Raw genomic sequence first — 22,136 nt, forward strand, 5'->3', positions numbered from 1 at the left:
GTTATGAGATTCCTGTTAAATTGCCGTGCTGAGGGTCAATGCCAACACAAGCCTCTCTCGTGCAATCAGTTAGTGTGTTTGACTGTCAATCTAAAGATTGGTGCTTTGACACCACCCAGGGATGACATTTTTCAGATTGTGAAGTCCCCCTTCCTGACTTGGCGTGAGCTTCCATGAGACTTTGGCCTGCTGAGGGGACCAGTATAACCACAAGTCTCTGTGGTGCAATTTGTTGGCGCGTTAGACTGTTCATTTAAAAGTTGGTGATTTGAGCCCACCCAGGGATGCTGTCTTTCTATTTCTAGTGATATGGAAGACCTTCCTGGCCTTACAGTAAGCTTGCTTTTGACCTGCTGTGTTTCCTGTTGTAACATGTGATTGGTGTGTTGTTGAACATGAAAGATGACAACTTACTATACCTACTGGTAAAATGGCTGTCAATGGTCTCTGATCTTCTGTTACTCAATAGCTTGATCATTCTGTGTTCTCCAAGGAACATATAATTTATTCTTATTAATCTGGCTAGTATGACAACGTAAATGATGTCAATCTGGTATGAAAAAACATATTATTTATACTTATCTCGCGAGAAGGACAATGTTGGTCCAGTGTGTTTGTGTGTAAATGTATGCCTATACGCCATAAAAGTGACTAGCCACTTCATCATTCTTCCGGAGTCAGTCCCCTAATTATTTTTGAATGGGCTTGGCGATTATATATTACATTTGTGAAAATGCAGTTGTTTAAAATATATATTTATCATAATATATTTGTGATTGTGGCTGAATTTACTCCTGCCAGATGCCTTTTAATATAATGTTGCGCTGACGAACATTGCGCTACATCTTTGCCCTTTTAAGGCCATTCAAAAAGCTAACAAACATTAGAAAACTACAGGGCTACTTCCTTGAAAATGTTGCTGCACTTTCGATGCACTTTAACACAACCATTGGAACAAAGTACCCTCCAAGCTCGTCATCAAGCTCGAGACCCTGGGTCTCGACCCCGCCCTGTGCAACTGGGTACTGGACTTCCTGACGGGCCGCCCCCAGGTGGTGAGGGTAGGCAACAACATCTCCTCCCCGCTGATCCTCAACACTGGGGCCCCACAAGGGTGCGTTCTGAGCCCTCTCCTGTACTCCCTGTTCACCCACGACTGCGTGGCCACGCACGCCTCCAACTCAATCATCAAGTTTGCGGACGACACAACAGTGGTAGGCTTGATTACCAACAACGATGAGACGGCCTACAGGGAGGAGGTGAGGGCCCTCGGAGTGTGGTGTCAGGAAAATAACCTCACACTCAACGTCAACAAAACTAAGGAGATGATTGTGGACTTCAGGAAACAGCAGAGGGAACACCCCCCTATCCACATCGATGGAACAGTAGTGGAGAGGGTAGCAAGTTTTAAGTTCCTCGGCATACACATCACAGACAAACTGAATTGGTCCACTCACACAGACAGCATCGTGAAGAAGGCGCAGCAGCGCCTCTTCAACCTCAGGAGGCTGAAGAAATTTGGCTTGTCACCAAAAGCACTCACAAACTTCTACAGATGCACAATCGAGAGCATACTGGCGGGCTGTATCACCGCCTGGTATGGCAACTGCACCGCCCTCAACCGTAAGGCTCTCCAGAGGGTAGTGAGGTCTGCACAACGCATCACCGGGGGCAAACTACCTGCCCTCCAGGACACCTACACCACCCGATGTCACAGGAAGGCCATAAAGATCATCAAGGACATCAACCACCCGAGCCACTGCCTGTTCACCCCGCTATCATCCAGAAGGCGAGGTCAGTACAGGTGCATCAAAGCTGGGACCGAGAGACTGAAAAACAGCTTCTATCTCAAGGCCATCAGACTGTTAAACAGCCACCACTAACACTGACACTGACTCAACTCCAGCCACTTTAATAATGGGAATTGATGGGAAATGACGTAAATATATCACTAGCCACTTTAAACAATGCTACCTTATATAAATGTTACTTACCCTACATTATTCATCTCATATGCATACGTATATACTGTACTCTATATCATGGACGGTATCCTTATGTAATACATGTATCACTAGCCACTTTATACTATACTATGCCACTTTGTTTACATACTCATCTCATTTGTACATACTGTACTCGATACCATCTACTGTATCTTGCCTATGCTGCTCTGTACCATCACTCATTCATATATCCTTATGTACATATTCTTTATCCCCTTACACTGTGTACAAGACAGTAGTTTTGGAATTGTTAGTTAGATTACTTGTTATTACTGCATTGTCGGAACTAGAAGCACAAGCATTTCGCTACACTCGCACTAACATCTGCTAACCATGTGTATGTGACAAATAAAATTTGATTTGATTTTGATTTGATTTGTTTCGTAAACTCCATGTTCAGTTGGATGAGAGCACAAATGGCCAGCGATCTAGCGTCAGTATTAAATACACCACAAGTCTCTGTGGTGCAATTGGTTACTGCGTTAGACTGTTAATCTAAAGGTTGGTGGTTCGAGCCCACCCAGGGATGACAGTTTTCAGTTTGTTGTGCTCCATGATGTCGATGTGACGTACCTGTTATGAGATTCCTGTTAAATTGCCGTGCTGAGGGTCAATGCCAACACAAGCCTCTCTCGTGCAATCAGTTAGCGTGTTTGACTGTCAATCTAAAGGTTGGTGCTTTGACACCACCCAGGGATGACATTTTTCAGATTGTGGAGATGTGAACTGACCCTTCCTGACTTGGCGTGAGCTTCCATGAGACTTTGGCCTGCTGAGGGTCAGTATAACCACAAGTCTCTGTGGTGCAATTTGTTGGCGCGTTAGACTGTTCATTTAAAAGTTGGTGATTTGAGCCCACCCAGGGATGCTGTCTTTCTATTTCTAGTGATATGGAAGACCTTCCTGGCCTTACAGTAAGCTTGCTTTTGACCTGCTGTGTTTCCTGTTGTAACATGTGATTGGTGTGTTGTTGAACATGAAAGATGACAAGTTACTATACCTACTGGTAAAATGGCTGTCAATGGTCTCTGATCTTCTGTTACTCAATAGCTTGATCATTCTGTGTTCTCCAAGGAACATATCATTTATTCTTATTAATCTGGCTAGTATGACAATGTAAATGATGTCAATCTGGTATGAAAAAACGTATTATGTATATTTATCTCGCGAGAAGGACAATGTTGGTCCAGTGTGTTTGTGTGTAAATGTATGCCTATACGCCATGAAAGTGACTAGCCACTTCATCATTCTTCCGGAGTCAGTCCCCTAATTATTTTTGAATGGGCTTGGCGATTATGTATTACATTTGTGAAAATGCAGTTGTTTAAAATATATATTTATCATAATATATTTGTGATTGTGGCTGAATTTACTCCTGCCAGATGCCTTTTAATATAATGTTGCGCTGACGAACATTGCGCTACATCTTTGCCCTTTTAAGGCCATTCAAACAGCTAACAAACATTAGAAAACTACAGGGCTACTTCCTTGAAAATGTTGCTGCACTTTCGATGCACGTTAACACAACCATTGGAACAAAGTGTTGTTGTTTCGTAAACTCCATGTTCAGTTGGATGAGAGCACAAATGGCCAGCGATCTAGCGTCAGTGTTAATTACACCACAAGTCTCTGTGGCGCAATTGGTTAGCGCGTTAGACTGTTAATCTAAAGGTTGGTGGTTCGAGCCCACCCAGGGACGACAGTTTTCAGTTTGTTGTGCTCCATGATGTCGATGTGACGTCCTGTACCTGTTATGAGATTCCTGTTAAATTGCCGTGCTGAGGGTCAATGCCAACACAAGCCTCTCTCGTGCAATCAGTTAGTGTGTTTGACTGTCAATCTAAAGATTGGTGCTTTGACACCACCCAGGGATGACATTTTTCAGATTGTGAAGTCCCCCTTCCTGACTTGGCGTGAGCTTCCATGAGACTTTGGCCTGCTGAGGGTCAGTATAACCACAAGTCTCTGTGGTGCAATTTGTTGGCGCGTTAGACTGTTCATTTAAAAGTTGGTGATTTGAGCCCACCCAGGGATGCTGTCTTTCTATTTCTAGTGATATGGAAGACCTTCCTGGCCTTACAGTAAGCTTGCTTTTGACCTGCTGTGTTTCCTGTTGTAACATGTGATTGGTGTGTTGTTGAACATGAAAGATGACAACTTACTATACCTACTGGTAAAATGGCTGTCAATGGTCTCTGATCTTCTGTTACTCAATAGCTTGATCATTCTGTGTTCTCCAAGGAACATATAATTTATTCTTATTAATCTGGCTAGTATGACAACGTAAATGATGTCAATCTGGTATGAAAAAACGTATTATTTATACTTATCTCGCGAGAAGGACAATGTTGGTCCAGTGTGTTTGTGTGTAAATGTATGCCTATACGCCATAAAAGTGACTAGCCACTTCATCATTCTTCCGGAGTCAGTCCCCTAATTATTTTTGAATGGGCTTGGCGATTATATATTACATTTGTGAAAATGCAGTTGTTTAAAATATATATTTATCATAATATATTTGTGATTGTGGCTGAATTTACTCTTGCCAGATGCCTTTTAATATAATGTTGCGCTGACGAACATTGCGCTACATCTTTGCCCTTTTAAGGCCATTCAAAAAGCTAACAAACATTAGAAAACTACAGGGCTACTTCCTTGAAAATGTTGCTGCACTTTCGATGCACTTTAACACAACCATTGGAACAAAGTACCCTCCAAGCTCGTCATCAAGCTCGAGACCCTGGGTCTCGACCCCGCCCTGTGCAACTGGGTACTGGACTTCCTGACGGGCCGCCCCCAGGTGGTGAGGGTAGGCAACAACATCTCCTCCCCGCTGATCCTCAACACTGGGGCCCCACAAGGGTGCGTTCTGAGCCCTCTCCTGTACTCCCTGTTCACCCACGACTGCGTGGCCACGCACGCCTCCAACTCAATCATCAAGTTTGCGGACGACACAACAGTGGTAGGCTTGATTACCAACAACGATGAGACGGCCTACAGGGAGGAGGTGAGGGCCCTCGGAGTGTGGTGTCAGGAAAATAACCTCACACTCAACGTCAACAAAACTAAGGAGATGATTGTGGACTTCAGGAAACAGCAGAGGGAACACCCCCCTATCCACATCGATGGAACAGTAGTGGAGAGGGTAGCAAGTTTTAAGTTCCTCGGCATACACATCACAGACAAACTGAATTGGTCCACTCACACAGACAGCATCGTGAAGAAGGCGCAGCAGCGCCTCTTCAACCTCAGGAGGCTGAAGAAATTCGGCTTGTCACCAAAAGCACTCACAAACTTCTACAGATGCACAATCGAGAGCATACTGGCGGGCTGTATCACCGCCTGGTATGGCAACTGCACCGCCCTCAACCGTAAGGCTCTCCAGAGGGTAGTGAGGTCTGCACAACGCATCACCGGGGGCAAACTACCTGCCCTCCAGGACACCTACACCACCCGATGTCACAGGAAGGCCATAAAGATCATCAAGGACATCAACCACCCGAGCCACTGCCTGTTCACCCCGCTATCATCCAGAAGGCGAGGTCAGTACAGGTGCATCAAAGCTGGGACCGAGAGACTGAAAAACAGCTTCTATCTCAAGGCCATCAGACTGTTAAACAGCCACCACTAACACTGACACTGACTCAACTCCAGCCACTTTAATAATGGGAATTGATGGGAAATTACGTAAATATATCACTAGCCACTTTAAACAATGCTACCTTATATAAATGTTACTTACCCTACATTATTCATCTCATATGCATACGTATATACTGTACTCTATATCATCGACGGTATCCTTATGTAATACATGTATCACTAGCCACTTTATACTATACTATGCCACTTTGTTTACATACTCATCTCATTTGTACATACTGTACTCGATACCATCTACTGTATCTTGCCTATGCTGCTCTGTACCATCACTCATTCATATATCCTTATGTACATATTCTTTATCCCCTTACACTGTGTACAAGACAGTAGTTTTGGAATTGTTAGTTAGATTACTTGTTATTACTGCATTGTCGGAACTAGAAGCACAAGCATTTCGCTACACTCGCACTAACATCTGCTAACCATGTGTATGTGACAAATAAAATTTGATTTGATTTTGATTTGATTTGTTTCGTAAACTCCATGTTCAGTTGGATGAGAGCACAAATGGCCAGCGATCTAGCGTCAGTATTAAATACACCACAAGTCTCTGTGGCGCAATTGGTTACTGCGTTAGACTGTTAATCTAGAGGTTGGTGGTTCGAGCCCACCCAGGGATGACAGTTTTCAGTTTGTTGTGCTCCATGATGTCGATGTGACGTACCTGTTATGAGATTCCTGTTAAATTGCCGTGCTGAGGGTCAATGCCAACACAAGCCTCTCTCGTGCAATCAGTTAGCGTGTTTGACTGTCAATCTAAAGGTTGGTGCTTTGACACCACCCAGGGATGACATTTTTCAGATTGTGGAGATGTGAACTGACCCTTCCTGACTTGGCGTGAGCTTCCATGAGACTTTGGCCTGCTGAGGGTCAGTATAACCACAAGTCTCTGTGGTGCAATTTGTTGGCGCGTTAGACTGTTCATTTAAAAGTTGGTGATTTGAGCCCACCCAGGGATGCTGTCTTTCTATTTCTAGTGATATGGAAGACCTTCCTGGCCTTACAGTAAGCTTGCTTTTGACCTGCTGTGTTTCCTGTTGTAACATGTGATTGGTGTGTTGTTGAACATGAAAGATGACAACTTACTATACCTACTGGTAAAATTGCTGTCAATGGTCTCTGATCTTCTGTTACTCAATAGCTTGATCATTCTGTGTTCTCCAAGGAACATATAATTTATTCTTATTCATCTGGCTAGTATGACAACGTAAATGATGTCAATCTGGTATGAAAAAACATATTATTTATATTTATCTCGCGAGAAGGACAATGTTGGTCCAGTGTGTTTGTGTGTAAATGTATGCCTATACGCCATGAAAGTGACTAGCCACTTCATCATTCTTCCGGAGTCAGTCCCCTAATTATTTTTGAATGGGCTTGGCGATTATATATTACATTTGTGAAAATGCAGTTGTTTAAAATATATATTTATCATAATATATTTGTGATTGTGGCTGAATTTACTCCTGCCAGATGCCTTTTAATATAATGTTGCGCTGACGAACATTGCGCTACATCTTTGCCCTTTTAAGGCCATTCAAACAGCTAACAAACATTAGAAAACTACAGGGCTACTTCCTTGAAAATGTTGCTGCACTTTCGATGCACGTTAACACAACCATTGGAACAAAGTGTTGTTGTTTCGTAAACTCCATGTTCAGTTGGATGAGAGCACGAATGGCCAGCGATCTAGCATCAGGATTAAATACACCACAAGTCTCTGTGGCGCAATTGGTTAGCGCGTTAGACTGTTAATCTAAAGGTTTGTGGTTCAAGCCCACCCAGGGATGACAGTTTTCAGTTTGTTGTGCTCCATGATGTCGATGTGACGTCCTGTACCTGTTATGAGATTCCTGTTATATTGCCGTGCTGAGGGTCAATGCCAACACAAGCCTCTCTCGTGCAATCAGTTAGCGTGTTTGACTGTCAATCTAAAGGTTGGTGCTTTGACACCACCCAGGGATGACATTTTTCAGATTGTGGAGATGTGAACTGACCCTTCCTGACTTGGCGTGAGCTTCCATGAGACTTTGGCCTGCTGAGGGTCAGTATAACCACACGTCTCTGTGGTGCAATTTGTTGGCGCGTTAGACTGTTCATTTAAAAGTTGGTGATTTGAGCCCACCCAGGGATGCTGTCTTTCTATTTCTAGTGATATGGAAGACCTTCCTGGCCTTACAGTAAGCTTGCTTTTGACCTGCTGTGTTTCCACTTGTAACATGTGATTGGTGTGTTGTTGAACATGAAAGATGACAAGTTACTATACCTACTGGTAAAATTGCTGTCAATGGTCTCTGATCTTCTGTTACTCAATAGCTTGATCATTCTGTGTTCTCCAAGGAACATATAATTTATTCTTATTCATCTGGCTAGTATGACAACGTAAATGATGTCAATCTGGTATGAAAAAACATATTATTTATATTTATCTCGCGAGAAGGACAATGTTGGTCCAGTGTGTTTGTGTGTAAATGTATGCCTATACGCCATGAAAGTGACTAGCCACTTCATCATTCTTCCGGAGTCAGTCCCCTAATTATTTTTGAATGGGCTTGGCGATTATATATTACATTTGTGAAAATGCAGTTGTTTAAAATATATATTTATCATAATATATTTGTGATTGTGGCTGAATTTACTCCTGCCAGATGCCTTTTAATATAATGTTGCGCTGACGAACATTGCGCTACATCTTTGCCCTTTTAAGGCCATTCAAACAGCTAACAAACATTAGAAAACTACAGGGCTACTTCCTTGAAAATGTTGCTGCACTTTCGATGCACGTTAACACAACCATTGGAACAAAGTGTTGTTGTTTCGTAAACTCCATGTTCAGTTGGATGAGAGCACAAATGGCCAGCGATCTAGCGTCAGTATTAAATACACCACAAGTCTCTGTGGCGCAATTGGTTAGCGCGTTAGGCTGTTAATGTAAAGGTTGGTGGTTCGAGCCCACCCAGGGACGACAGTTTTCAGTTTGTTGTGCTCCTTGATGTCGATGTGACGTCCTGTACCTGTTATGAGATTCCTGTTAAATTGCCGTGCTGAGGGTCAATGTCAACACAAGCCTCTCTCGTGCAATCAGTTAGTGTGTTTGACTGTCAATCTGAAGGTTGGTGCTTTGACACCACCCAGGGATGACATTTTTCAGATTGTGAAGTCCCCCTTCCTGACTTGGCGTGAGCTTCCATGAGACTTTGGCCTGCTGAGGGTCAGTATAACCACAAGTCTCTGTGGTGCAATTTGTTGGCGCGTTAGACTGTTCATTTAAAAGTTGGTGATTTGAGCCCACCCAGGGATGCTGTCTTTCTATTTCTAGTGATATGGAAGACCTTCCTGGCCTTACAGTAAGCTTGCTTTTGACCTGCTGTGTTTCCTGTTGTAACATGTGATTGGTGTGATGTTGAACATGAAAGATGACAAGTTACTATAACTACTGGTAAAATGGCTGTCAATGGTCTCTGATCTTCTGTTACTCAATAGCTTGATCATTCTGTGTTCTCCAAGGAACATATAATTTATTCTTATTAATCTGGCTAGTATGACAACGTAAATGATGTCAATCTGGTATGAAAAAACATATTATTTATATTTATCTCGCGAGAAGGACAATGTTGGTCCAGTGTGTTTGTGTGTAAATGTATGCCTATACGCCATGAAAGTGACTAGCCACTTCATCATTCTTCCGGAGTCAGTCCCCTAATTATTTTTGAATGGGCTTGGCGATTATATATTACATTTGTGAAAATGCAGTTGTTTAAAATATATATTTATCATAATATATTTGTGATTGTGGCTGAATTTACTCCTGCCAGATGCCTTTTAATATAATGTTGCGCTGACGAACATTGCGCTACATCTTTGCCCTTTTAAGGCCATTCAAACAGCTAACAAACATTAGAAAACTACAGGGCTACTTCCTTGAAAATGTTGCTGCACTTTCGATGCACGTTAACACAACCATTGGAACAAAGTGTTGTTGTTTCGTAAACTCCATGTTCAGTTGGATGAGAGCACAAATGGCCAGCGATCTAGCGTCAGTATTAAATATACCACAAGTCTCTGTGGCGCAATTGGTTAGCGCGTTAGGCTGTTAATCTAAAGGTTGGTGGTTTGAGCCCACCCAGGGACGACAGTTTTCAGTTTGTTGTGCTCCATGATGTCGATGTGACGTCCTGTACCTGTTATGAGATTCCTGTTAAATTGACGTGCTGAGGGTCAATGCCAACACAAGCCTCTCTCGTGCAATCAGTTAGTGTGTTTGACTGTCAATCTAAAGGTTGGTGCTTTGACACCACCCAGGGATGACATTTTTCAGATTGTGAAGTCCCCCTTCCTCACTTGGCGTGAGCTTCCATGAGACTTTGGCCTGCTGAGGGTCAGTATAACCACAAGTCTCTGTGGTGCAATTTGTTGGCGCGTTAGACTGTTCATTTAAAAGTTGGTGATTTGAGCCCACCCAGGGATGCTGTCTTTCTATTTCTAGTGATATGGAAGACCTTCCTGGCCTTACAGTAAGCTTGCTTTTGACCTGCTGTGTTTCCTGTTGTAACATGTGATTGGTGTGATGTTGAACATGAAAGATGACAAGTTACTATAACTACTGGTAAAATGGCTGTCAATGGTCTCTGATCTTCTGTTACTCAATAGCTTGATCATTCTGTGTTCTCCAAGGAACATATAATTTATTCTTATTAATCTGGCTAGTATGACAACGTAAATGATGTCAATCTGGTATGAAAAAACATATTATTTATATTTATCTCGCAAGAAGGACATTGTTGGTCCAGTGTGTTTGTGTGTAAATGTATGCCTATACGCCATGAAAGTGACTAGCCACTTCATCATTCTTCCGGAGTCAGTCCCCTAATTATTTTTGAATGGGCTTGGCGATTATATATTACATTTGTGAAAATGCAGTTGTTTAAAATATATATTTATCATAATATATTTGTGATTGTGGCTGAATTTACTCCTGCCAGATGCCTTTTAATATAATGTTGCGCTGACGAACATTGCGCTACATCTTTGCCCTTTTAAGGCCATTCAAAAAGCTAACAAACATTAGAAAACTACAGGGCTACTTCCTTGAAAATGTTGCTGCACTTTCGATGCACGTTAACACAACCATTGGAACAAAGTGTTGTTGTTTCGTAAACTCCATGTTCAGTTGGATGAGAGCACAAATGGCCAGCGATCTAGCGTCAGTATTAAATACACCACAAGTCTCTGTGGCGCAATTGGTTAGCGCGTTAGACTGTTAATCTAAAGGTTGGTGGTTCGAGCCCACCCAGGGACGACAGTTTTCAGTTTGTTGTGCTCCATGATGTCGATGTGACGTCCTGTACCTGTTGTGAGATTCCTGTTAAATTGACATGCTGAGGGTCAATGCCAACACAAGCCTCTCTTGTGCAATCAGTTAGTGTGTTTGACTGTCAATCTAAAGGTTGGTGCTTTGACACCACCCAGGGATGACATTTTTCAGATTGTGGAGATGTGAACTGACCCTTCCTGACTTGGCGTGAGCTTCCATGAGACTTTGGCCTGCTGAGGGTCAGTATAACCACAAGTCTCTGTGGTGCAATTTGTTGGCGCGTTAGACTGTTCATTTAAAAGTTGGTGATTTGAGCCCACCCAGGGATGCTGTCTTTCTATTTCTAGTGATATGGAAGACCTTCCTGGCCTTACAGTAAGCTTGCTTTTGACCTGCTGTGTTTCCTGTTGTAACATGTGATTGGTGTGTTGTTGAACATGAAAGATGACAACTTACTATACCTACTGGTAAAATGGCTGTCAATGGTCTCTGATCTTCTGTTACTCAATAGCTTGATCATTCTGTGTTCTCCAAGGAACATATAATTTATTCTTATTCATCTGGCTAGTATGACAATGTAAATGATGTCAATCTGGTATGAAAAAACGTATTATTTATATTTATCTCGCGAGAAGGACAATGTTGGTCCAGTGTGTTTGTGTGTAAATGTATGCCTATACGCCATGAAAGTGACTAGCCACTTCATCATTCTTCCGGAGTCAGTCCCCTAATTATTTTTGAATGGGCTTGGCGATTATATATTACATTTGTGAAAATGCAGTTGTTTAAAATATATATTTATCATAATATATTTGTGATTGTGGCTGAATTTACTCCTGCCAGATGCCTTTTAATATAATGTTGCGCTGACGAACATTGCGCTACATCTTTTCCCTTTTAAGGCCATTCAAAAAGCTAACAAACATTAGAAAACTACAGGGCTACTTCCTTGAAAATGTTGCTGCACTTTCGATGCACGTTAACACAACCATTGGAACAAAGTGTTGTTGTTTCGTAAACTCCATGTTCAGTTGGATGAGAGCACAAATGGCCAGCGATCTAGCGTCAGTATTAAATACACCACAAGTCTCTGTGGCGCAATTGGTTAGCGCGTTAGACTGTTAATCTAAAGGTTGTTGGTTCGAGCCCACCCAGGGACGACAGTTTTCAGTTTGTTGTGCTCCATGATGTCGATGTGACGTCCTGTACCTGTTATGAGATTCCTGTTAAATTGACGTGCTGAGGGTCAATGCCAACACAAGCCTCTCTCGTGCAATCAGTTAGTGTGTTTGACTGTCAATCTAAAGGTTGGTGCTTTGACACCACCCAGGGATGACATTTTTCAGATTGTGAAGTCCCCCTTCCTCACTTGGCGTGAGCTTCCATGAGACTTTGGCCTGCTGAGGGTCAGTATAACCACAAGTCTCTGTGGTGCAATTTGTTGGCGCGTTAGACTGTTCATTTAAAAGTTGGTGGTTTGAGCCTACCCAGGGATGACAGTTTTCAGTTTGTTGTGCTCCATGATGTCGATGTGACGTCCTGTACCTGTTATGAGATTCCTGTTAAATTGCCGTGCTGAGGGTCAATGTCAACACAAGCCTCTCTCGTGCAATCAGTGGTGCTTTGACACCACCCAGGGATGACATTTTTCAGATTGTGGAGATGTGAACTGACCCTTCCTGACTTGGCGTGAGCTTCCATGAGACTTTGGCCTGCTGAGGGTCAGTATAACCACAAGTCTCTGTGGTGCAATTTGTTGGCGCGTTAGACTGTTCATTTAAAAGTTGGTGATTTGAGCCCACCCAGGGATGCTGTCTTTCTATTTCTAGTGATATGGAAGACCTTCCTGGCCTTACAGTAAGCTTGCTTTTGACCTGCTGTGTTTCCACTTGTAACATGTGATTGGTGTGATGTTGAACATGAAAGATGACAAGTTACTATAACTACTGGTAAAATGGCTGTCAATGGTCTCTGATCTTCTGTTACTCAATAGCTTGATCATTCTGTGTTCTCCAAGGAACATATAATTTATTCTTATTAATCTGGCTAGTATGACAACGTAAATGATGTCAATCTGGTATGAAAAAACGTATTATTTATATTTATCTCGCGAGATAGACAATGTTGGTCCAGTGTGTTTGTGTGTAAATGTATGCCTATACGCCATGAAAGTGACTAGCCACTTCATCATTCTTCCGGAGTCAGTCCCCTAATTATTTTTGAATGGGCTTGGCGATTATATATTACATTTGTGAAAATGCAGTTGTTTAAAATATATATTTATCATAATATATTTGTGATTGTGGCTGAATTTACTCCTGCCAGATGCCTTTTAATATAATGTTGCGCTGACGAACATTGCGCTACATCTTCGCCCTTTTAAGGCCATTCAAAAAGCTAACAAACATTAGAAAATTACAGGGCTACTTCCTTGAAAATGTTGCTGCACTTTCGATGCACGTTAACACAACCATTGGAACAAAGTGTTGTTGTTTCGTAAACTCCATGTTCAGTTGGATGAGAGCACAAATGGCCAGCGATCTAGCGTCAGTATTAAATACACCACAAATCTCTGTGGCGCAATTGGTTAGCGCGTTAGACTGTTAATCTAAAGGTTGGTGGTTCGAGCCCACCCAGGGACGGCAGTTTTCAGTTTGTTGTGCTCCATGATGTCGATGTGACGTCCTGTACCTGTTATGAGATTCCTGTTAAATTGCCGTGCTGAGGGTCAATGCCAACACAAGCCTGTCTCGTGCAATCAGTTAGTGTGTTTGACTGTCAATCTAAAGGTTGGTGCTTTGACACCACCCAGGGATGACATTTTTCAGATTGTGAAGTCCCCCTTCCTGACTTGGCGTGAGCTTCCATGAGACTTTGGCCTGCTGAGGGTCAGTATAACCACAAGTCTCTGTGGTGCAATTTGTTGGCGCGTTAGACTGTTCATTTAAAAGTTGGTGATTTGAGCCCACCCAGGGATGCTGTCTTTCTATTTCTAGTGATATGGAAGACCTTCCTGGCCTTACAGTAAGCTTGCTTTTGACCTGCTGTGTTTCCACTTGTAACATGTGATTGGTGTGTTGTTGAACATGAAAGATGACAAGTTACTATACCTACTGGTAAAATTGCTGTCAATGGTCTCTGATCTTCTGTTACTCAATAGCTTGATCATTCTGTGTTCTCCAAGGAACATATAATTTATTCTTATTCATCTGGCTAGTATGACAACGTAAATGATGTCAATCTGGTATGAAAAAACATATTATTTATATTTATCTCGCGAGAAGGACAATGTTGGTCCAGTGTGTTTGTGTGTAAATGTATGCCTATACGCCATGAAAGTGACTAGCCACTTCATCATTCTTCCGGAGTCAGTCCCCTAATTATTTTTGAATGGGCTTGGCGATTATATATTACATTTGTGAAAATGCAGTTGTTTAAAATATATATTTATCATAATATATTTGTGATTGTGGCTGAATTTACTCCTGCCAGATGCCTTTTAATATAATGTTGCGCTGACGAACATTGCGCTACATCTTTGCCCTTTTAAGGCCATTCAAACAGCTAACAAACATTAGAAAACTACAGGGCTACTTCCTTGAAAATGTTGCTGCACTTTCGATGCACGTTAACACAACCATTGGAACAAAGTGTTGTTGTTTCGTAAACTCCATGTTCAGTTGGATGAGAGCACAAATGGCCAGCGATCTAGCGTCAGTATTAAATACACCACAAGTCTCTGTGGCGCAATTGGTTAGCGTGTTAGACTGTTAATCTAAAGGTTGGTGGTTCGAGCCCACCTAGGGACGACAGTTCTCAGTTTGTTGTGCTCCATGATGTCGATGTGACGTCCTGTACCTGTTATGAGATTCCTGTTAAATTGCCGTGCTGAGGGTCAATGCCAACACAAGCCTCTCTCGTGCAATCAGTTAGTGTGTTTGACTGTCAATCTAAAGGTTGGTGCTTTGACACCACCCAGGGATGACATTTTTCAGATTGTGAAGTCCCCCTTCCTGTCTTGGCGTGAGCTTCCATGAGACTTTGGCCTGCTGAGGGTCAGTATAACCACAAGTCTCTGTGGTGCAATTTGTTGGCGCGTTAGACTGTTCATTTAAAAGTTGGTGATTTGAGCCCACCCAGGGATGCTGTCTTTCTATTTCTAGTGATATGGAAGACCTTCCTGGCCTTACAGTAAGCTTGCTTTTGACCTGCTGTGTTTCCACTTGTAACATGTGATTGGTGTGTTGTTGAACATGAAAGATGACAAGTTACTATACCTACTGGTAAAATTGCTGTCAATGGTCTCTGATCTTCTGTTACTCAATAGCTTGATCATTCTGTGTTCTCCAAGGAACATATAATTTATTCTTATTCATCTGGCTAGTATGACAACGTAAATGATGTCAATCTGGTATGAAAAAACATATTATTTATATTTATCTCGCGAGAAGGACAATGTTGGTCCAGTGTGTTTGTGTGTAAATGTATGCCTATACGCCATGAAAGTGACTAGCCACTTCATCATTCTTCCGGAGTCAGTCCCCTAATTATTTTTGAATGGGCTTGGCGATTATATATTACATTTGTGAAAATGCAGTTGTTTAAAATATATATTTATCATAATATATTTGTGATTGTGGCTGAATTTACTCCTGCCAGATGCCTTTTAATATAATGTTGCGCTGACGAACATTGCGCTACATCTTTGCCCTTTTAAGGCCATTCAAACAGCTAACAAACATTAGAAAACTACAGGGCTACTTCCTTGAAAATGTTGCTGCACTTTCGATGCACGTTAACACAACCATTGGAACAAAGTGTTGTTGTTTCGTAAACTCCATGTTCAGTTGGATGAGAGCACAAATGGCCAGCGATCTAGCGTCAGTATTAAATACACCACAAGTCTCTGTGGCGCAATTGGTTAGCGCGTTAGGCTGTTAATCTAAAGGTTGGTGGTTCGAGCCCACCCAGGGACGACAGTTTTCAGTTTGTTGTGCTCCATGATGTCGATGTGACGTCCTGTACCTGTTATGAGATTCCTGTTAAATTGCCGTGCTGAGGGTCAATGCCAACACAAGCCTCTCTCGTGCAATCAGTTAGTGTGTTTGACTGTCAATCTAAAGGTTGGTGCTTTGACACCACCCAGGGATGACATTTTTCAGATTGTGAAGTCCCCCTTCCTGTCTTGGCGTGAGCTTCCATGAGACTTTGGCCTGCTGAGGGTCAGTATAACCACAAGTCTCTGTGGTGCAATTTGTTGGCGCGTTAGACTGTTCATTTAAAAGTTGGTGATTTGAGCCCACCCAGGGATGCTGTCTTTCTATTTCTAGTGATATGGAAGACCTTCCTGGCCTTACAGTAAGCTTGCTTTTGACCTGCTGTGTTTCCACTTGTAACATGTGATTGGTGTGTTGTTGAACATGAAAGATGACAAGTTACTATACCTACTGGTAAAATTGCTGTCAATGGTCTCTGATCTTCTGTTACTCAATAGCTTGATCATTCTGTGTTCTCCAAGGAACATATAATTTATTCTTATTCATCTGGCTAGTATGACAACGTAAATGATGTCAATCTGGTATGAAAAAACATATTATTTATATTTATCTCGCGAGAAGGACAATGTTGGTCCAGTGTGTTTGTGTGTAAATGTATGCCTATACGCCATGAAAGTGACTAGCCACTTCATCATTCTTCCGGAGTCAGTCCCCTAATTATTTTTGAATGGGCTTGGCGATTATATATTACATTTGTGAAAATGCAGTTGTTTAAAATATATATTTATCATAATATATTTGTGATTGTGGCTGAATTTACTCCTGCCAGATGCCTTTTAATATAATGTTGCGCTGACGAACATTGCGCTACATCTTTGCCCTTTTAAGGCCATTCAAACAGCTAACAAACATTAGAAAACTACAGGGCTACTTCCTTGAAAATGTTGCTGCACTTTCGATGCACGTTAACACAACCATTGGAACAAAGTGTTGTTGTTTCGTAAACTCCATGTTCAGTTGGATGAGAGCACAAATGGCCAGCGATCTAGCGTCAGTATTAAATACACCACAAGTCTCTGTGGCGCAATTGGTTAGCGCGTTAGGCTGTTAATCTAAAGGTTGGTGGTTCGAGCCCACCCAGGGACGACAGTTTTCAGTTTGTTGTGCTCCATGATGTCGATGTGACGTCCTGTACCTGTTATGAGATTCCTGTTAAATTGACTTGCCAATGGTCAATGTCAACACAAGCCTCTCTCGTGCAATCAGTTAGTGTGTTTGACTGTCAATCTAAAGGTTGGTACTTTGACACCACCCAGGGATGACATTTTTCAGATTGTGAAGTCCCCCTTCCTGACTTGGCGTGAGCTTCCATGAGACTTTGGCCTGCTGAGGGTCAGTATAACCACAAGTCTCTGTGGTGCAATTTGTTGGCGCGTTAGACTGTTCATTTAAAAGTTGGTGATTTGAGCCCACCCAGGGATGCTGTCTTTCTATTTCTAGTGATATGGAAGACCTTCCTGGCCTTACAGTAAGCTTGCTTTTGACCTGCTGTGTTTCCACTTGTAACATGTGATTGGTGTGATGTTGAACATGAAAGATGACAAGTTACTATAACTACTGGTAAAATGGCTGTCAATGGTCTCTGATCTTCTGTTACTCAATTGCTTGATCATTCTGTGTTCTCCAAGGAACATATAATTTATTCTTATTAATCTGGCTAGTATGACAACGTAAATGATGTCAATCTGGTATGAAAAAACATATTATTTATATTTATCTCGCAAGAAGGACATTGTTGGTCCAGTGTGTTTGTGTGTAAATGTATGCCTATACGCCATGAAAGTGACTAGCCACTTCATCATTCTTCCGGAGTCAGTCCCCTAATTATTTTTGAATGGGCTTGGCGATTATATATTACATTTGTGAAAATGCAGTTGTTTAAAATATATATTTATCATAATATATTTGTGATTGTGGCTGAATTTACTCCTGCCAGATGCCTTTTAATATAATGTTGCGCTGACGAACATTGCGCTACATCTTTGCCCTTTTAAGGCCATTCAAAAAGCTAACAAACATTAGAAAACTACAGGGCTACTTCCTTGAAAATGTTGCTGCACTTTCGATGCACGTTAACACAACCATTGGAACAAAGTGTTGTTGTTTCGTAAACTCCATGTTCAGTTGGATGAGAGCACAAATGGCCAGCGATCTAGCGTCAGTATTAAATACACCACAAGTCTCTGTGGCGCAATTGGTTAGCGCGTTAGACTGTTAATCTAAAGGTTGGTGGTTCGAGCCCACCCAGGGACGACAGTTTTCAGTTTGTTGTGCTCCATGATGTCGATGTGACGTCCTGTACCTGTTATGAGATTCCTGTTAAATTGACTTGCTGAGGGTCAATGTCAACACAAGCCTCTCTCGTGCAATCAGTTAGTGTGTTTGACTGTCAATCTAAAGGTTGGTACTTTGACACCACCCAGGGATGACATTTTTCAGATTGTGAAGTCCCCCTTCCTGACTTGGCGTGAGCTTCCATGAGACTTTGGCCTGCTGAGGGTCAGTATAACCACAAGTCTCTGTGGTGCAATTTGTTGGCGCGTTAGACTGTTCATTTAAAAGTTGGTGATTTGAGCCCACCCAGGGATGCTGTCTTTCTATTTCTAGTGATATGGAAGACCTTCCTGGCCTTACAGTAAGCTTGCTTTTGACCTGCTGTGTTTCCACTTGTAACATGTGATTGGTGTGTTGTTGAACATGAAAGATGACAAGTTACTATACCTACTGGTAAAATGGCTGTCAATGGTCTCTGATCTTCTGTTACTCAATTGCTTGATCATTCTGTGTTCTCCAAGGAACATATAATTTATTCTTATTAATCTGGCTAGTATGACAACGTAAATGATGTCAATCTGGTATGAAAAAACATATTATTTATATTTATCTCGCAAGAAGGACAATGTTGGTCCAGTGTGTTTGTGTGTAAATGTATGCCTATACGCCATGAAAGTGACTAGCCACTTCATCATTCTTCCGGAGTCAGTCCCCTAATTATTTTTGAATGGGCTTGGCGATTATATATTACATTTGTGAAAATGCAGTTGTTTAAAATATATATTTATCATAATATATTTGTGATTGTGGCTGAATTTACTCCTGCCAGATGCCTTTTAATATAATGTTGCGCTGACGAACATTGCGCTACATCTTTGCCCTTTTAAGGCCATTCAAAAAGCTAACAAACATTAGAAAACTACAGGGCTACTTCCTTGAAAATGTTGCTGCACTTTCGATGCACGTTAACACAACCATTGGAACAAAGTGTTGTTGTTTCGTAAACTCCATGTTCAGTTGGATGAGAGCACAAATGGCCAGCGATCTAGCGTCAGTATTAAATACACCACAAGTCTCTGTGGCGCAATTGGTTAGCGCGTTAGACTGTTAATCTAAAGGTTGGTGGTTCGAGCCCACCCAGGGACGACAGTTTTCAGTTTGTTGTGCTCCATGATGTCGATGTGACGTCCTGTTATGAGATTCCTGTTAAATTGCCGTGCTGAGGGTCAATGCCAACACAAGCCTCTCTCGTGCAATCAGTTAGTGTGTTTGACTGTCAATCTAAAGGTTGGTGCTTTGACACCACCCAGGGTGACATTTTTCAGATTGTGAAGTCCCCCTTCCTGACTTGGCGTGAGCTTCCATGAGACTTTGGCCTGCTGAGGGTCAGTATAACCACAAGTCTCTGTGGTGCAATTTGTTGGCGCGTTAGACTGTTCATTTAAAAGTTGGTGATTTGAGCCCACCCAGGGATGCTGTCTTTCTATTTCTAGTGATATGGAAGACCTTCCTGGCCTTACAGTAAGCTTGCTTTTGACCTGCTGTGTTTCCACTTGTAACATGTGATTGGTGTGTTGTTGAACATGAAAGATGACAAGTTACTATACCTACTGGTAAAATTGCTGTCAATGGTCCCTGATCTTCTGTTACTCAATAGCTTGATCATTCTGTGTTCTCCAAGGAACATATAATTTATTCTTATTAATCTGGCTAGTATGACAACGTAAATGATGTCAATCTGGTATGAAAAAACATATTATTTATATTTATCTCGCGAGAAGGACAATGTTGGTCCAGTGTGTTTGTGTGTAAATGTATGCCTATACGCCATGAAAGTGACTAGCCACTTCATCATTCTTCCGGAGTCAGTCCCCTAATTATTTTTGAATGGGCTTGGCGATTATATATTACATTTGTGAAAATGCAGTTGTTTAAAATATATATTTATCATAATATATTTGTGATTGTGGCTGAATTTACTCCTGCCAGATGCCTTTTAATATAATGTTGCGCTGACGAACATTGCGCTACATCTTTGCCCTTTTAAGGCCATTCAAACAGCTAACAAACATTAGAAAACTACAGGGCTACTTCCTTGAAAATGTTGCTGCACTTTCGATGCACGTTAACACAACCATTGGAACAAAGTGTTGTTGTTTCGTAAACTCCATGTTCAGTTGGATGAGAGCACAAATGGCCAGCGATCTAGCGTCAGTATTAAATACACCACAAGTCTCTGTGGCGCAATTGGTTAGCGCGTTAGGCTGTTAATCTAAAGGTTGGTGGTTCGAGCCCACCCAGGGACGACAGTTTTCAGTTTGTTGTGCTCCATGATGTCGATGTGACGTCCTGTACCTGTTATGAGATTCCTGTTAAATTGACTTGCTGAGGGTCAATGTCAACACAAGCCTCTCTCGTGCAATCAGTTAGTGTGTTTGACTGTCAATCTAAAGGTTGGTACTTTGACACCACCCAGGGATGACATTTTTCAGATTGTGAAGTCCCCCTTCCTGACTTGGCGTGAGCTTCCATGAGACTTTGGCCTGCTGAGGGTCAGTATAACCACAAGTCTCTGTGGTGCAATTTGTTGGCGCGTTAGACTGTTCATTTAAAAGTTGGTGATTTGAGCCCACCCAGGGATGCTGTCTTTCTATTTCTAGTGATATGGAAGACCTTCCTGGCCTTACAGTAAGCTTGCTTTTGACCTGCTGTGTTTCCACTTGTAACATGTGATTGGTGTGTTGTTGAACATGAAAGATGACAAGTTACTATACCTACTGGTAAAATGGCTGTCAATGGTCTCTGATCTTCTGTTACTCAATTGCTTGATCATTCTGTGTTCTCCAAGGAACATATAATTTATTCTTATTAATCTGGCTAGTATGACAACGTAAATGATGTCAATCTGGTATGAAAAAACATATTATTTATATTTATCTCGCAAGAAGGACATTGTTGGTCCAGTGTGTTTGTGTGTAAATGTATGCCTATACGCCATGAAAGTGACTAGCCACTTCATCATTCTTCCGGAGTCAGTCCCCTAATTATTTTTGAATGGGCTTGGCGATTATATATTACATTTGTGAAAATGCAGTTGTTTAAAATATATATTTATCATAATATATTTGTGATTGTGGCTGAATTTACTCCTGCCAGATGCCTTTTAATATAATGTTGCGCTGACGAACATTGCGCTACATCTTTGCCCTTTTAAGGCCATTCAAAAAGCTAACAAACATTAGAAAACTACAGGGCTACTTCCTTGAAAATGTTGCTGCACTTTCGATGCACGTTAACACAACCATTGGAACAAAGTGTTGTTGTTTCGTAAACTCCATGTTCAGTTGGATGAGAGCACAAATGGCCAGCGATCTAGCGTCAGTATTAAATACACCACAAGTCTCTGTGGCGCAATTGGTTAGCGCGTTAGACTGTTAATCTAAAGGTTGGTGGTTCGAGCCCACCCAGGGACGACAGTTTTCAGTTTGTTGTGCTCCATGATGTCGATGTGACGTCCTGTTATGAGATTCCTGTTAAATTGCCGTGCTGAGGGTCAATGCCAACACAAGCCTCTCTCGTGCAATCAGTTAGTGTGTTTGACTGTCAATCTAAAGGTTGGTGCTTTGACACCACCCAGGGTGACATTTTTCAGATTGTGAAGTCCCCCTTCCTGACTTGGCGTGAGCTTCCATGAGACTTTGGCCTGCTGAGGGTCAGTATAACCACAAGTCTCTGTGGTGCAATTTGTTGGCGCGTTAGACTGTTCATTTAAAAGTTGGTGATTTGAGCCCACCCAGGGATGCTGTCTTTCTATTTCTAGTG

General features: G+C 41.9%; 5 non-coding genes across 5 annotated transcripts; all 5 read left to right on the forward strand.

Moving 5' to 3' along the window:
* Window positions 1-3,631: 3,631 nt before the first annotated feature.
* Window positions 3,632-3,705, forward strand: trnan-guu (transfer RNA asparagine (anticodon GUU)). Its single transcript has one exon. It is a non-coding gene; the product is annotated as a tRNA-Asn (tRNA).
* Window positions 3,706-10,894: 7,189 nt separating this feature from the next.
* trnan-guu (transfer RNA asparagine (anticodon GUU)) lies at window positions 10,895-10,968 on the forward strand. Its single transcript has one exon. It is a non-coding gene; the product is annotated as a tRNA-Asn (tRNA).
* A 7,251-nt stretch (window positions 10,969-18,219) lies between these two features.
* trnan-guu (transfer RNA asparagine (anticodon GUU)) lies at window positions 18,220-18,293 on the forward strand. The gene has a single exon. It is a non-coding gene; the product is annotated as a tRNA-Asn (tRNA).
* A 1,093-nt stretch (window positions 18,294-19,386) lies between these two features.
* trnan-guu (transfer RNA asparagine (anticodon GUU)) lies at window positions 19,387-19,460 on the forward strand. Its single transcript has one exon. It is a non-coding gene; the product is annotated as a tRNA-Asn (tRNA).
* A 2,253-nt stretch (window positions 19,461-21,713) lies between these two features.
* On the forward strand, window positions 21,714-21,787 carry trnan-guu (transfer RNA asparagine (anticodon GUU)). The gene has a single exon. It is a non-coding gene; the product is annotated as a tRNA-Asn (tRNA).
* The last annotated feature ends 349 nt before the right edge of the window (window positions 21,788-22,136 follow it).

The sequence above is a fragment of the Oncorhynchus mykiss genome, chromosome 21 (assembly GCF_057628025.1).
Source record: "Oncorhynchus mykiss isolate SJ-2025 chromosome 21, ASM5762802v1, whole genome shotgun sequence".
Lineage (NCBI taxonomy): Eukaryota > Metazoa > Chordata > Actinopteri > Salmoniformes > Salmonidae > Oncorhynchus > Oncorhynchus mykiss.